Source organism: Phyllostomus hastatus, unplaced genomic scaffold (assembly GCF_019186645.2).
Source record: "Phyllostomus hastatus isolate PE091 unplaced genomic scaffold, TTU_PhHast_1.1 phas_contig_150, whole genome shotgun sequence".
Lineage (NCBI taxonomy): Eukaryota > Metazoa > Chordata > Mammalia > Chiroptera > Phyllostomidae > Phyllostomus > Phyllostomus hastatus.
In genome coordinates, this window is record NW_025333611.1 from 36,974,619 (window position 1) to 36,991,351 (window position 16,733).

A 16,733-nucleotide genomic window follows, 5' to 3' on the forward strand; every position below is an offset into this window, starting at 1 on the left:
ATTTCTCTCTCAGTTCTCCTTCTCTCTCTCTCAAATACATACACACACGATTGTAAATTATTTTCAAATTTCACAAATCAAAGTCCAATCTAGCTGTAGCTGGGTCACTCTGTTGGTTAGAACGTTGGCCAAACACCAAGATTATGTGTGGTTTCCATGCCCTCCAGTTCAGGTCACCATGGCTGGATTGGCTCAGCTGGTTGGCATGTCATCCTGTGCATGAAAAGTTTGCAGGTTCTATTCCAGGTCAGGGCACATGCCTAGGATGTGGGTTTCAATCCCTGGTTGGGGAGCAAACAGGAGGCAAAATCAATGTTTCTTTCTTATATCAGTGTTTCCCTCTCTCTCTCTCTCTCTCTCTCTCTCTCTCTCTCTTCCTCCCTCCCCCCCCTAAAATCAGTAAAAACATATCCTCAGGTAAGCATGAAAAAAAGATTCAACCAATGAATGCATAAATAAATGGAACAACAAGTTGATGTCTCTCTGTTTGTTTCTCTTTCTCCCTTCCTTGCACTCTCTAAATTGATAAGAAATTCCAGTCTCGCATTTGTATTTATTTACTCACCCGTCAATACTTATCTAGCCATCATGATGTACAAATGTTGCTAGATGCTTCTCAAATTTAAAGGTGTTTGGGGAATTGTAGTGTGAGGAGTTCAGTGGACCCTCCCTACCAAAACCACCACATAACCAGTGAAAACTATTTTTAAAGACCTACCGTTTAAAGTCTTTGGAAATTGTCCTAATGTTATACAACAAAGAAAGAAAGGTTTATTCAAGAAAATCTATGAAAATTTAGAACAGTGAGCAACTGTGGCCTGTGAGCCACGACACACCCCCTCCTCTGCCACTAGCTCGGGGTGGAAGGGCCACTCTGGACAGGCGTGGCCAAGAACACGGGCTCCCTCGCCCTTCAGCTCCCAGTGAGGGCTGGGACGGGCAGGCCGCCAGCATCTCTCATCTCCTCCCTAGGGGAACAGAGAAGAAAATAACTTAAAAAAACAGTCTAAACATCATTAAAAGAATTTGATGTTACTCTAGAAAATATTCACTGAATGCAAAAAAAGGTAAGGTGGAAAGATCAGAGGAATGAAAAAGATAAGACATAGAAAACAAAAAAAGTGAATGGCAGACATAGATGCAACCATGTCAGCGAAAACCTTAAATGTGAACAGATTAAATAATCCAGAAAACGTCCGAGATTGTCAGACTTGGTTAAAAAAAAACCAGGATCCAACTACCGTATATTTTGGACTATGAGATGCACTTGTTTTTACCACATTTTTTGCTTTAAAAAAATTTTCCCTCATTTTCCTCCTCTAAAATCTAGGTGCATCTGGGGACAAGATGCACCTAGATTTTAGAGGAAGAAAATGGGGGGAAAATTTTTGAAGCAAAAAATGTGATAAAAAAAAAAAGGTGCGTCTTATAGTCTGAAAAATATGGAATATGGTGCCTACAGGAGTCTCACTTTAGGTTCAAAGATGTAAACAAGTTAAAAGTAAAAGGATGGAAAAACACATATTACAAAAACAGTAACCACAAAAGAACTGGAGTGGCTATACTCTCAAACAAAATATTCTTTAAAAATGTCACGAGAGATAAAGAGGAACATTTTATAATGATAAAAGTGCCAATCCATCAGGAAGACATAATTATAAACATATGCAACTGGCAAAAGAACCCAGAATATGAGGCGAAAATGCACAATGGAATCTGAAGGGGGAAATGGACATCTAAACGAGAATGGTTGAAGACTTCAATCCTCAGTGTTCCAGAACAGATACCACAACGAGGCAAAAGGTTAAAGAGGACACAGAAGACTCAAACAACATGGCAATCCAGTTAGACCTAACAGAACCCTTGGACCAACAGTAGCAGAATGCACACACAGTTCATTCCCCTGGAGAAACTGTATGTTAGGCCCTAAAACCAGCCTCAACAAATTTAAAAGGATTTAAACTATACTCTACGACCATAATAGAAATTAGATGTCAATAATAGAAGGACATTTGGGAATTCGTGGGTTAATCATTGTTCTCAGAGGAAACCCCGCACCCCTTCCCGTGGCCCAGGAGCTCTGCCCTTTGTCTGCAGCCCCATCTCCTGCTGCTCTCACTCCAGCTCACTCAGCTCCAGCCACCTGGGGCTTGGCTGTTCCCTCTGCCTGGAGCGCTCTTCCTCCAGAGCTTTATACGTCTGACTTGTGTGGAGGGACAGGCTCCCTGAGACTGACAGCAGCCCAGAGGGAAGCAGCAAAGCCAAGAGGTCAGGAGAGGGGGTTCCTGCTGATGTCACAGAGCAGCCAGGCTATGGGCTATGTGACAATAGAGACTCTGCCTGCTTCACCCCTTCTGTGCCCTGGTGTCTGGACAGGCACAGCATGCTGGGTGCTGGCCATTTCCCCACAAAACCACTTCTGTTACTGTTGGGAGTTCCCCTAATAAAGCCCAAGTACTGTACCACTACATGCTTCTCCAACTACAGATTGCCCCGCCCCCATTCTGTGCAGAGAGGATAAAAACAGAGTGTCCAATACATCTTTCTGGAGCATCAAGTTTATTACAAAATTTTTTTTAAAAAACAGGTACTTTAATAAGAACCTCCACAAACATGGGAGCAAGGGAGAGCAGGGGAGGCAAGAAGGGTCACAGGAAAACAGTCCAGTCTCTGAAGCTTCATCAGGTGGGGGCTGAGGGGTGGACCCACAGTGAGGGCGGCCTCTCTTCCTGACCCCCAGGGGACTCCAGGCAGTCCTCCAAGCTCAGCAGATATTCTGGATAAGATGCTTCTGAAGGCCTCGGAGATGCCCGTACCCTCCTGATGTGAATCCCGTGCAGGAACGCTGCGGCGGTTTGCACACGTCCATCGTCCTTGGGAGCGAGTCCTCTCGCCTGCACACACAGTGTGTGCATCTGGCAGCACTCTCACCTGCAGCTGTCTGTGTGCCGCCTCTGGCTCGTCTCCCACACCAGTGGCCGGCCTCCTTGGAGCCCAGAACCTTCAGGTGCAGCTTTTAAAATGCAGAGAGTGTGGCCCCACTGGTGTAGCTCAGTGGGTTGGGTGTCTTCTTAGAAGCCACAGGGTCCCTGGTTGGATTCCCAGTCAGAGCACATACATGGTCAGGCCCCTGGTTGTTCCCCAGGGTCCTCAGGTTTTTTAAAAATGTATCTGCTGTAGGCCGTCCACAGTTTTCACTTATTACATCGGCATAATTCTTCTTTTGTTAGTGGACGGCCCTCAGCAGATATATTTTAACAAAAATCTGAGAACCCTCCCAGCCACCCCCTTCCGGTGGCTGGGGTGAGAGGGAGAGCCTGGGGTCCCAAAATACCTTTGTGAATCTGGTTGGCAAGAGCTGCTGCTGCTTCTGCTGTGGGCGGTGAGGGAGCTCCCAGGGCCATGCTGGAGGGCTGGGCCAGGTAGGGGATTGGTGGTCCTTCCATCCACTATAGGTGGGGTGGCGGGCACTGTCTTTCCTGGGATGCAGGTGGACAAGGAGGAGCTGGAGTGCAGTCTGGGTGAGGGGGAGGGGGACATCCTCACCTCCACTTCGGGTGGGGGACCTTTCTTCCTGGCTTCCATGCCGCCTGGGGAAGGGCTGGAGCTTGAATCCAGGCTGGGTGCAGGGCTGGTTGAGGGAATGGGAGTCTCAGCCTCTTCGCTGCAGGAAGTGCTGGTGCTGGGGTCAGAGGAGGGGCAGGACCTTACCTTTATGGTGTGGCCCTGCATCTTGGTTGTCTTCATCCTGAGGATCAGGCATGTTCCCATGACCCTGTCATATTTATTTTGTGTCAATGACTCCTGGATTTCTTGCTCCTTAAAACCCATGCCCTTCATTATTGTGGCCACCTGGGGGTCAATGTCCCCCCAGGGTGGCTCACTGTAGGGCCTCAGTTCCTCATCGTCACCCATGTTCACCCATGTGTCTTTCATGATGTCATCTAGGGTGGGTCTCTGGCCGGGGTCAACAGTCAACATTTTTTGTAACAGGTCTTGAACTTCCACTGATGTAAAATCTGGCAGACACAGCATTTTACTGTGTATTTCTTTTGTCACTTCCCCAGCAGTGTCCCCTACAAACAGCTCATCCCCCGTCAGCATGCGGTAAAGGATGACCCCCAGACTCCAGACATCCGCCTTGGGGCCATCGTACACCTGACGCTCTAAAATCTCCAGTGCCATGTAGGAGAAGGTGCCACAGACAGTTGTCAGTTTATAATTAGTAAAGTCTCTGCTGAAACCAAAGTCGGCCACCTTTACATTGAGGTCCTCGTCTAGCAGGATGTTTTCTGGCTTCAGATCACGATGAACGATGCCTTTGCGATGACAGTAGTGAAGGGCTGAAATCATTTGCCTGAACATGGGCCTGGCTTTGTGCTCAGTTTTTTGGCTGCACTCCTCCAGGTGATCAAACAGGTCGCCTCTGCTCGCATATTCCATGAAAAGTATATGTTTGTCCCGGGTGGTGATCACCTCAAACAGTACAATGATACTGGGATGACGTAAGGTCTTAAGAGATTTCACTTCCTCAAAGCATCTAGTCAAGCCCCGCTTGCTAATATTTTTCACAGCCACCTCAGTCCCAATGAGGCTGTGCTGGGCCAGTTTAATCTGCACAAAGGATCCCTGGACAATTGATTTAGGCAGTATATAACCATCAATATAGTGCATCTTTTTTCCAAAGGTGGCTGCAAAGTTTTTAGACATGGTAATTCAAAATAGAAACCAAATAAAAAATAAAATAAAATAAAACAATTAAAAAACAAAAATTGAGAAGAAATAAAATATAAACAAAATAAAAATAACAAAAAGATCAAAAGAAAGCAAAAATATCAAAATAAAAATCAAAACAGAACATAGAAATTAAAAATTAAAATAAATTTTTATAAACAAATTATAAAATAAAATATAAAAATATATAATGTAAAAATAATATGCAATATATATCAATATATAAATAATATATAAAATGTAAAGGATATATAAGTAATATATCAAATATATAAATAATGTATAAACAAAACATAGAAATAAAAATGTAAAAAATAAATGAGAAAAGAAAACTCAAAATGTAAAAAAATAAAAACTTAGAAAAATAAAAGTAAAATAAAATAAAAAACAAAAAGAAGAGAAAAAAGAAAACTCAAAAAGAGAAAAAAACAAAAGAAATGAAAAAAACAAAAAACAAGAAAGGGAGGAAGTTTGTCCACGTCCAGCAGGTCACCTCAGTCAGCTTTCTGGGCTCTAACGGACAAAGACCTCCACCAGCCAGGAGCTTGAATAGGAGCAGTGGGTCCTTATGAGATCAGAGCAGGGAGTGGACCAATGGCATCTGGGGATAAACTACAGTGGTTTTCTCACTTTTTGGTCTCATGACAATTTCACTCTGGAAAAAAAATAAAAGGGTCCCCAAAGAGCTTTTTTTACAATGTGGGATATTAAAGATTGATATTTACTTTATTAAAAATGACAATCTGTAAGATGCAAAAAAGAAAAGAAAAGTGAAAAATCTGGTTTATTCTCATGCTCCAGGTCCCAGTTCAAATACCACCTGTTTGGAGAGGGCTTCCCTGACCCACTGCTCCTACCACCTCACCCAGCCCATCACGTTTGTCATCTTCACAGCCCTGACCACAGGGCACCTGATTCCTGTCACTGTCTGTCCCTCCCATGAAGGGAGAGGTATGACCACAGTGGTCCCTGTGTCCAGCACAGTGAGTGGCAACCAAGTAAGTGGTTAATAAACATTTGGATTAATAGAAGAGTTTGGGGCAAGAAAAGAAAATATGGCAAACTCTTTATTTAATTAAAGTGAGTCATAGAGTATCTTTAAAAATTGATGTGTGCCCTCACTCAGCTTGTGGGGCAGATAAGACAGGAAGGAGAAAGGCTCAAAGTGGGTTTCCAGGTGTGTGGGCATTTGGTGAGCCTGAGGAAAAGCCATCTGGTAGGGGCCTTGCTGTAGAGATTAAAGAAGCTGATTCATCCCTCCAGAGGTACTTGCCAAAGGAGGAAACGAGTTGGAATCTGCAGTGAGACTACAAGGTACTTTTACACTTCTGCAGAGCTACAGAGGTGAGGTGACATGTTGGGTCCAATTCTGCCCTTTTACGGCAGCACAGAGGGAGCAGGCAGGCTTGACGACAGTCCGGGAGCCTCTGGCACGTTATATTTGGACTCATCCTCAAAGAAAGCTCTGTACTTGAGAACACTGAGTGTTTTAATCACATGTGTAATTTATTAGTCTAGTCATTACTTTCCTTCAATATTGCTCACCTAAAGTCTCAACTTTGCATGCAGGGCGTCTTTGGAGGGATCTGACTGCGAGGTTTTCCCTCTACAATACTTCAGTTATTTACCTTTAAATCTGTGACACTCAGTCCCTAAGGATGACAGTCCCTGTGGCTGAACAAATGGCATCTAAATGGCGCCATTTCATCAGTCCTAGACAGACATTTAGTTGAAGATTGACAAGCTCAGGAAGGAGAAAAGAGAGAGCATTTCAGCAAAAGCTGCAGGTCTATGAGTTAGTTATGTCCACTCATAAAAATGGTGTTAACAGTTACTTAAGAAGTAATGCCAATAAAACAGAACATTTTCTGAGCATAACAATCTTTTAGCAAGGTAAATGCAGACTCAGAGATAAGACACCTAATGTAAAATTGTCAAAGCAAAAGCCAAGCTTAAAAAGAAAGAAATCGGCAATCTCCTTTTCAACATGCCTCATCAATTATGTGATTGTGATGGGACCCCACAAACATGTAGCTTTTTTATGCTGTTTTTCTTTATTTTCTTTATTTTATTGATTATGCTATTACAGTTGTCCCATTTCCCCCCCTTTGCTCCCCTCCACCCTGCATACCCTCTCCCATCCACATTCACCCCTTTAGTTCATGTCCATGTGTCATAAGTTCTTTAGCTTCTACATTTCCCATACTATTCGTGTCCTCCACTTGTCTATTTTCTACCTACCATCTATGCTACTTATTCTCCATACCTTTTCCCCCTCTCTCCTGTTCCCACTCCCCTGCTGCTAACCCTCCATGTAATCTCCATTTCTGTGGTTCTGTTCCTGTTCTAGTTGTTTGCTTAGTTTGCTTTTGTTTTTGTTTTAGGTGTGGTTATTCATAATTGTGAGTTTGCTGCCATTTCACTATACATGTTTTTTATCTTCTTTTTCTTAGATAAGTCCCTTTAACATTTCATAAAATAAGGGCTTGGTGACGATGTACTCCTTTAACTTGACCTTATCTGGGAAGCACTTTATCTGCCCTTCCATTCTAAATGATAACTTTGCTGGGTAGAGCAATCTTGGATGTAGGTCCTTGCCTTTCATGACTTGGAATACTTCTTTCCAGCCCCTTCTTGCCTGCAAGGTGTCTTTTGAGAAATCAGCTGATAGTCTGATAGGAACTCCTTTGTAGGTGACTGTCTCCTTATCTCTTTCTGCTTCTAGAATTATCTCCTTCATTTTTACCTTGGCTAATATAATTAGGATGTGCCTTGGTGTGTTCCTCCTTGGGTCCAACTTCTTTGGGACTCTCTGAGCTTCCTGGACTTCCTGGAAGTCTATTTCCTTTGCCAGAATGGGGAAGTTCTCCTTTATTATTTGTTCAGATAACTTCTCCACTTGTTGCTCTTCCTCTTCTGGTACCCCTATAATTTGGATATTGGAACATTTAAAGATGTCCTGGAGGTTCCTAAGCCTCACCTCATTTTTTTAAATTCTTTTTTCTTCATTCTTTTCTGTTTGATTTTTTCTTTCTTCCTTCTGGTCCAATCCATTGATTTGAGTCCCAGTTTTCTTACCATCATTATTGGTTCTCTGTGTGTTTTCCTTCATTTCACTTAACGTATTTTTCATTTTTTCATCTAATTTGTGACCAAAATCAACCAATTCTGTGAGCATCCTGATCACCAGTGCTTTGAACTGTGCATCTGATAGATTCGCTGTCTTTTCGTTGCTTAAAAGTATTTGCTCTGAGGCTTTGATCTGTTCTTCCGTTAGGGCTATTTTTTTATTGTCTTGTCACGCCTATTACGTATGAGGGGTGGAGCCTTAGGTGTTCCCCAGGGCGGTGCAACCCAGTCACTGGGTTGTGATGCTGTTTGTGGGGGTGGGGTCCGAGAGGGAACAAAGGCTCCTGCTCCGTTCTCTCTGGGATTTCAGTCCCTTCCGTCACTTACCACAGGCAAATTGGGCCATTCTAGTGCTGATTCCTGAGTGGGTGGGCTTGTGTACATTCTAGGACCTTGTGGGTCTCTCCAACGAACTCTCCGGTGAGGCTGGGAGTCTCTCCCAGCACCGCAACCCCCACAGCTGTTTCTAATCGGTGTTTGAGACTTTATTTCCCCAAGCTGGGGCCCTGGGCTGTGTGGTCTGTCTTGCTCCCCAGCTTCACCTGGTTTGTCTACGGGCAAATGTGGGACTACATGGTTAGCCCAGGGTCTGCCTGCCGCCACCTCTGCACCCGGGGTCCGGCAGCACTGTTGTGTGCGGGGGCCACAAGCCAACGCTTTTTTTTTTTTTCTGCAACCCCTCTCCACCCGGCACCCAACTCCTCGCAGCCACCCAACCCCACCCCTCCTACTGGACTGGATGAATGTGTCTAACTCCTTGGTTGTCAGACTTCTGTACAGTCCAATTTTCTGTGAGTCTGGTTGGTTTTTTTGTTTGTTTCTAAATTATTGTCCTTAATTTGGTTTTGTGAGGAGGCACAGTATGTCTACCTATGCCTCCATCTTGGCTGGAAGTCCCTTTATGCTTTTCTTGACCTTGTAATTTGCTTGTTCTGGGAGGGAGGTGGGCAGTAAAGAATTTTATTACTTGTTCTTGGGAGGAGGAAGGATTCGTTTGCTTTGCTGAGCCTGGCCCTTCCTGAGAGAGGACCAAGTGCCCGGATCCTTTTGGTGGGTCCAGACACATCCGGGGAACTGCTCCTTCAGATCTGATGCCCTTTCTCTGTTCGTCACATCTCTTTGGGCTTTTCTTGAACTGCTTCACCTCCAAAGCCTCTTCTTCCTCAGGGGATAGCAGGGCCCACTCGCTGTTCAGGGGCCATGCTCAGTGGAGTCCTTCCCAGGTCCAGGCCTGCACGCTGCCCAGAGCAACCACCGCTTGTTCCAGGGGCCTCCCAGACCATCTCCAAGGTTCTGGTTAGATGGATGCTGCACACGGAGGCCCAGGAGAGCATGCCCAAGTCCAGCCTGGGGCTCAGGACTTCTGGTCTCCTCACACACGAGCCGTGTCAGCCCAGCGGGGCCGGCCCACTCACTGCCCAGTGAGTGCCCTCGCTCACAGTTCCCTTCCTTGTGCCAAAGTTTTCTCAGCTTTTGAACTTGTTATCTTAAGAGATGCCTGTCACTTCACACTGGCTGGAAAGTCCCTAGGGACCAATTTGTAAACTTCTGTCCCTTCCACATATCACCTTTACAACACAGTATTGAACATTATAACAAAATAGAAGACAGTTGAACTGTTAACAGATCGGGGGGCCTGGCCCTGAGCAGGTCTGCCAAGGGCCAGCAGTGTGTGTAGGCTCCTGACTTCGTGTAGCAAAGACTTCACCCCACCAGTCCAGGTGACTCTGAGGGTATGTTTATTAAAGCTGCGGACAGTGAAACAAGGAAGGGCTTCCCATAGAAGCAACAGGACAGCCTGGGCTGGACTGTCTTAACTCACTGGGAAGTCAGGAGAAAGGCCTTGGGAACAGGTTCAGAGGATCAGCCCGGGACAAGCTGCCAGCTGCCCATTGCCTTTGAGTTTCGGAGACACGTGCCTGTGAAGAAAGAAGTGGGGGGAGAAGAAGGGAGAGGGAAGGGTAGGGGCTGCTCCCCAGATGGAGAGCACACACTGGTGCTTTGTCTTGAGGCTTTTACCTCTTTCTTGCAGGCAAGTGGGAATCTTAGGCGAGGTCTCAGGGGAGGGTTCAGTAGAATAGTCATCAGTTCTCCAGGTGCACCTTGTCAGGTTCCTGGTCTCCTCTGATTGGTTGGTGGCAGAGCAGGGGGGTTTTCAGTCATTGCAGCTGGTCCTGGTGTTGCTAATTTTCTGGGCCTGGAGCTGAAACACAGCTGAGGCCTAGATGTTCTCTCAGGGGGAGGAAAGGCCAGGGAGGGGAGGTTCCCCTGGGGCGGGGGTCGCTGTTTTCCCAGCTTTGCCCCCTGCCAGACACTGGGGGCCTTCTGCTCAGGTGTCTGTCTGCACCTGGCTGTAAATTGCTGGGTCGCTGTGTGCAGCTGTGTCTCTGTTTCCCTATACTGCTCACCCAGGAGTTTTCCTAGCTTCCTGTGGGGGAGCTTTATCTGGCAGAGCCTGCCCTGGCCATCCTGGATGAGAATAAGTCTAGCAAGATGTGATCTGCTTGGGGAGAAAAGGCTGACCAGTCTCTCAGAGGAGAAAGGCCTTGAGCCTATTTCTCGATGGGATTTTATTGGGTTTAGTTTACATGCTGTAAATACAGGGCACATATGTGAAGGCATCAGTCATTGTCAGCCAGCAATGATCAAATAATAGACAACATTCAAAGAACTATGAGGGCTTATTCTGAGTCAGGGTCAGATAGACAGAGTGACGTGAAAGGGCCATAAAACCCTTTGGGAAACCTGCCCTCTATTTAAACCTGCTTTGCTAAGAATGATAAGGGTCCACACAGGAGCCAGGCCCATGGATCAACTTTCCCGCTGGGAACCAGGCCTGCATTGTACCTAGGCTGCTATGAGGCTTGCTTTTGCTAAAACTCTCTCACCCTGAGTTGAAGCAGCAAATGTTTACTGCATATCTTTAAAGTAACTTCCTAAAGTCTGTGCCAAACCTCCCAAGGTTGGAGTGTAACCAGTTCAACCACTTTTGCTTTGCATTTGCAACATTCTTTTCTTTGAAGTAATCAGCAACACCCTTGCCTTTGTTATCTAGAAAAGGTAACCACCTAAAGGAAACCTGTGCATAGTAAGTGAGGACCATCCTTGACGTAATGTGCCCAGAAAAGCAATAAAAGCCTGTCCAGGCAAGGGTCGGGGCCCTCTCTCACTCAGAGAGTGGCCATGCCATCCCTTTTTCTGCAGACCGTGTGAATTTGTTCATCGCATCCACAACACACCCTGAGGGCCGGGGTCCGCATCAGCCTCGGTGGCCAGGAGCTGCCATGTTGGACAGCACACCGTCAGAGGAAATCCATACCATCTCCTGGTATGGATTTACTGACACACCAGCACACTCTCCCCTGCAAGGCCCTGCCAGGCTTTATTCGGATGGGCGCCATTCATGTAGTTGCCCTACAAAATCACTCATTCTCAGGGGACACATAACCCACTCATCAACTATTTTAACATTTTGGGAGAAAATTAACTTCATTCATTCTTTTATTCAACACATGGGTGTTAGAGATGAAGCATTTGACAAGGAGGAAGGCTCCAGACTTGGAAATGTCAACAAGAAACTCACTGTCACCTGTCGTGAAGATTACAGTGCGGTAAGGAAGTCACACACTGACCGCCACCCGAAAAAACGGACCACAGTGGTGACCAATGACATGAAGGGACAATGCAGGCGTGTTCTCTGAGGGCATTTGTATGAGCATCTGATTTAGTCTGGAAGTCCGGGGAGCCCCTTGGAGACACTGAATCAAATGGAAACACTGAAATGATGTTCTGTACTGGCTAAGTGACTGTGAGAAAGTTATTTAAAGCCCCTGAGCTTTAGATTTCTCATCTGTAAAGATCTTTTTGTGAGGATTTATCAGGATATATGTAAGTGCTTGCCACAGTGTCTAGTTTATTGTAGGCACTTGGGAAATGTTCTTCTCATTTACCAATCTCTTCCTTTATAATAAAATCTCTTGGATATCACCTTATTTTTAATATTACATTGTTCCATTTTTTTTAACAAATATTTATTTGGTATCCACCATAAGCCAGGCATTATTCTAGAAAAGCCGTAGTAAATGAAACAGACAAGGACCTTGACTTCATGGGGGTTATATTCTCCTAAGGAGAGATTATCCCCCGTATATAGGCTGGGCTATCCGTGTTTTGTAAAATAGAGTTAGTGGGTGTTGACATGTACTGGAAGCCATATTAAATTGATTGTTCAGAGAAGATCTGAGAATTTTAGCAGAAAACAGAAGGAAGTGAGGAACTCTCTGTGAGGATGTCTGAGGGAAGGCTTCCCAGGAGGAGGGAATCGCCAATTCAAGGCTTGAGGGAGACGTGAGTTGAGAACAGCCAAGAGGCCAACGCAGTTTGCAAATGGGAGGGAGCTGGTGACTAGGGATCATTCAGGCCAGAGCTGTCCCACGGGATTGCAGTGTGAGCCACGCATGCAGGACATGGAACTTAAATTTTTCTTATAGGCACAATCTGTAAAGGTGAAATTAATTTTAATAATATATTTTATTCAATTCAACATATCCAAACATTGTCATTCTAACACGTAGTCAATATAAAATCATTAGGGAAAAATTTACATTCTTTTCATTAGTACAAAGCTTTCCAAATCCAATGTGTATTTTATGCTCACAGTACAGCTCGATTCAGAGTAGCCACTTTAAAGAAGTTTTTTTAAAGATTTGATTTACATACTTTTAGAGAGGGGGGAAGGGAGGGGAAAAGAGGGAGATAAACATCGATGTGCAGGTGGGGGACCTGAGCAGGTATGGAACCAGCAACCTTTCAGACCACACATCAGAGCTCAGTCCCCTGAGCCACACCAGCTGGGGTGGGTAGCCCACCTTCCACATGCTGTGTGGACATGTGGAGTAGTGTCTCCCACGTGACACAGGGAGTATTTTGAGCCTTAAAGACAATTGTAAAGATTTTAGCTTTGATTCTGAGCAACAATGAAAGTCTTGAGCACAGTGGCAATAGGGCTTTTATTTGCTTTACAAGGACCACTCTAGAGCCCGTGGGATGAAAAGACTGGATGGAGACAAGAGTGGAAGCAGAGTAAGCATTTCAAACATTATTGGAGGGGCCCCTGTGGAATAGAAGGAAAAGACAAATATGGTTTTCTCCTTCCTACACAGCGTCTTCCTCATGGGTTTAATTTTATATTATTGAGATTCCTCTACTATTTACTTAGTATTTCCAAAAGTCAGTGGAGTAATTTTCTCCTATTTTAATTTTGAAGATTCCATGACTTTTAAGGGAGGTAATTTTCTGGGAAACTTTTACCAGGTACTGTTTTTCATTAAAGCAAAGACTAAAGTAATACATTCTAGAGAGAATTTAAGAAAACATTTTCATTTGGAGAAAAGGGGTATACGGAGACAAATTTATTATAGAAACTCGTTGTCACTGAAGAAGGTAAACATACTAAATGCAGACTGAATTACAGCTAGGTCTGTGTACTCTGTGGGAAGAGAGAACACAGAAATGTAGGTAATTCCAGGACCACTGGCTAAAAATATCCAATAGGATCGCTGCTCTTATCTACACCAGAAAGTTTCAATAGTTATACTTTTGAACCACCTGACAAATTGTCTATGAAGCACTTCAGTAGGTTTTGAGAAAAACAATAAAACAAAAACTTAAAGTTGTAACAGTTTCCAGTGAAAAGTGTACAACTGATTTCCTGTCCTCTCTGAATCCTTGAACGATTTCGGACTTGCCCGCATGTGACTCCTGCAGCACCGGGGTCATTGGCCGCCTGCTGGGAGCGGAGGCTGTGAGGACGGAAGGATCATCTCACTCCCGGGGGAGCAGCGCTCTCAGGGGGGCTGTGTCCCTGGCCTTGGGGTGATGTTCGTGTCACCCACCCGAAGCCGAGTCTGACACACTTAGGGCCTTTCACCAGACAGCTCTGAAGGTACTGCACTGAGTGCTGGGATTGACTGGAAAGAATTAGCAATAACTTTACAATTATGGAAAAAGGTACAAAAGAGTTTAAATGGAAGGATGTCATAGTCTGAACCGTTATGAGAGTTAAAGGTAAACATTTAACTATGTGGCTCAGCACATGCTGCTGTCACAAGGTGCAAGCAGGTCCAGGCTGGTGCTGGCACTCGGACTTAGCATCTCTCACTGTCCAATTTGGAAGGCTGTTTTTTCTTGATGGATCAAGGCTGTGCTGATTTCCTCTGCGTGAAGCAACTGAGGCATCTAGTACTTAATATTCACAATGTAATTCAGTGTGTCTCTAAGGGGTAGATCGTGTTAGAAAATATTTTAGATGTTGTAGAACACTGCAGTCATAGAGACATAATAACATAACCACTCAATTATATTTTTATTTCCTCAGAAATAAGCACATCTAATGACAGCACCTCATATACAGAAATATGCACAGATAATTGTTTAGAGCACATGATAAGACTATGTACATTACAGAGTCTAATACTAACCTACCTTTCTTTAGTCCAAATGAAGATGTTGTAGTTAATTTTTTATACCGACTGGGTATTTGATGTTTCTAAGCAATTATTTCTTCTTTAGGTATGATAATGTTATTATGACTATGTTTTTAAAAAGTCCTATAAAGCTCATTGTTTTTCAGAAAAATCTATTGAAATGTTCAGTGTTAGCTAGGGTGATGCTGGAATTCACGTAACATGAAACTGAGGGTGGTGTCAGGTGGGTGTGATGCAGGCCGGGCCTGTGGCCCAGGCAGTGGTGGCTGTCCGGCTGGGGGATGCCACTTGGTAGATCTGAGGTTCTCCATAATGAAGAGTTTAAGGAACATGTTGTAGTGAAGCTCAGCGCACGTTCAGTGTTTATTGCCTGCAGATTTGTCAGACTGAGATGGGCCACACGTCCTCAGTGTCAATGTGCTTCGAGAAGAGGACAGTGAGGCCCTGCTGTCGCTCATGAAAGGGTCAGGAGGTGACCATGTCTGAATTAAAACTCCCAGTTCTTGCTCCCCCAGGCCCAGTGACAGTCTGTGGGACACAACCGAAATGCCCAGTCGAGGTCAGCCGTGGTAGTCTATGATCAGGCAGGGAGCTGCACCCGTCTGAGTTTATTCTAACAAGGTTTTTTATTTCTGTTTTTTCCTCTTATTACTCTCCTAAAATATTAGTAAGGTCCAATTCAGTATTTTCTCTAGAAAAATTAAAAGGTGTGTGTTACCTTCCTTTCTTTTAATTTTCAACCCATTACTTTCTCAACTCTTTTTCTGTCCTACAGATCACTGCTGTTGAAAGGAAATATAATAATCATGTATGTAGTTAAAATGTTTCTAATAGCCACATAAAAAAGAAAAAAACTGGGAAATTAATCTTAATAATGTACTTTATTTTATTTAACGCAATATACCCAGTTCTGACTCTTACCAGTAGTTCCAACTGCGTGATGGTACAGTAATTTAGGGAACCACTTAGGGGCCATGTTTCCTCTCAGTCTAAAATATGCTTAGGCCACACAGTATTACAATAAAGAACCACTTCCTCCTTAGACATTGGCTAGTGGCTGTACGTAGCCCAGTCCACTAAAATTCTATGCAGTGGGCTCCCTCCAGGAGCAAACACAGAACAGCCCCTATTGGCCCAGACACACAGGCCTAAAGCTATGAGCAAAAGAATGCAGGCAAACCGGGAACACATAAGCAAAACCCGAGCCCGCAACTCTACCTCACAAGCAGGATTCCACGTCCTATTTTGTGCCAAATGGTTTTGCAAATACCAAGTGTAGGCACCAGTGGGCCCCCAAACCATGGCCCCCCAGAACTCCGTGGATCCTCACCCAACCAAGGCAACATGGTCTTCCTTCCCAAACCCATGTCCTTTCACCTGCCAGGTGTTTTCAGGCGGCAGACACCTGGAGTGGATGTGCGGAGTAACTCCCTGAGATTGGGAAACCCCACGGTCCCACTGTTGGGGTTGACCAGCCACAGACAGCTGGGGTCCCACCACAGTCAGCACTGCTGCTACTGAACAGCACGTGGGGTCCTGCTGCCCACCACCAGCCCCTCGGCAAAATTCCAGAGGCAGAGCTTTGGTGATCAAGGAAAGGAGTCTTTATTCAAATACCACACAATTTGGGAATCACAGCTTTCCACGTGCATCAGTCACTTAAGCCCATCAACTCAGGCTAAAAGCTTTAACTCTTGGGTACCCCTATCATTCCCCTTGCTACTTCTTAATAACCTTATTCTATAAGATTAGTTTACAAACTAAAACAACATAAGATACAAAAGTTAAACAATTTCCGAAGAATGGCAGGCTTCAGCCTCACAGCCCATCCCCTCTAGAACACGAAAAGAAGAATAACCCTGCTACCCTCTGCCAGGCCCGCCTGATCCTAGGACGTACCTGCAGTTCCTCCTCCCATTTAAAATACCATCCTGTGGGAACACACAGGTGGCTACAGCACAATCATCCAGGTGTCCTCCAGGAAGGGGGAGTGAGGCAGAGAGGGGCGGGGGGAGACTGCCCTCCTTCTGTTTATCTTCTGGCCATAATTCTGTGCAATCCAGACAAGTCCACCTTCTCAGCCAACCAGGTCCTAGACTGGCAGATCTGCACCTACCCCTGCCCTGTCTGTGTCCTAGGGTAGGAAGGTCTGCCACTTGCCTTGCTAGCTTGTTTACCATTCCTTGGGAAACCTCCTCCTATGGCCCCTCCCTTCTCCCCCGCCCCCAGTGATCTGACCAGATCTCTCTGTATCAGGAAGACAGCAAATCTAATGCAAACAGTGAGACAGGGAGTGCCATACTGGCAATTATGAGCTCTTGAAAACCAAGGAAAGGGATCCTTTGCTGAGGTCAAGTAGGCCTGGCTCATTCAGACTGAGACAGA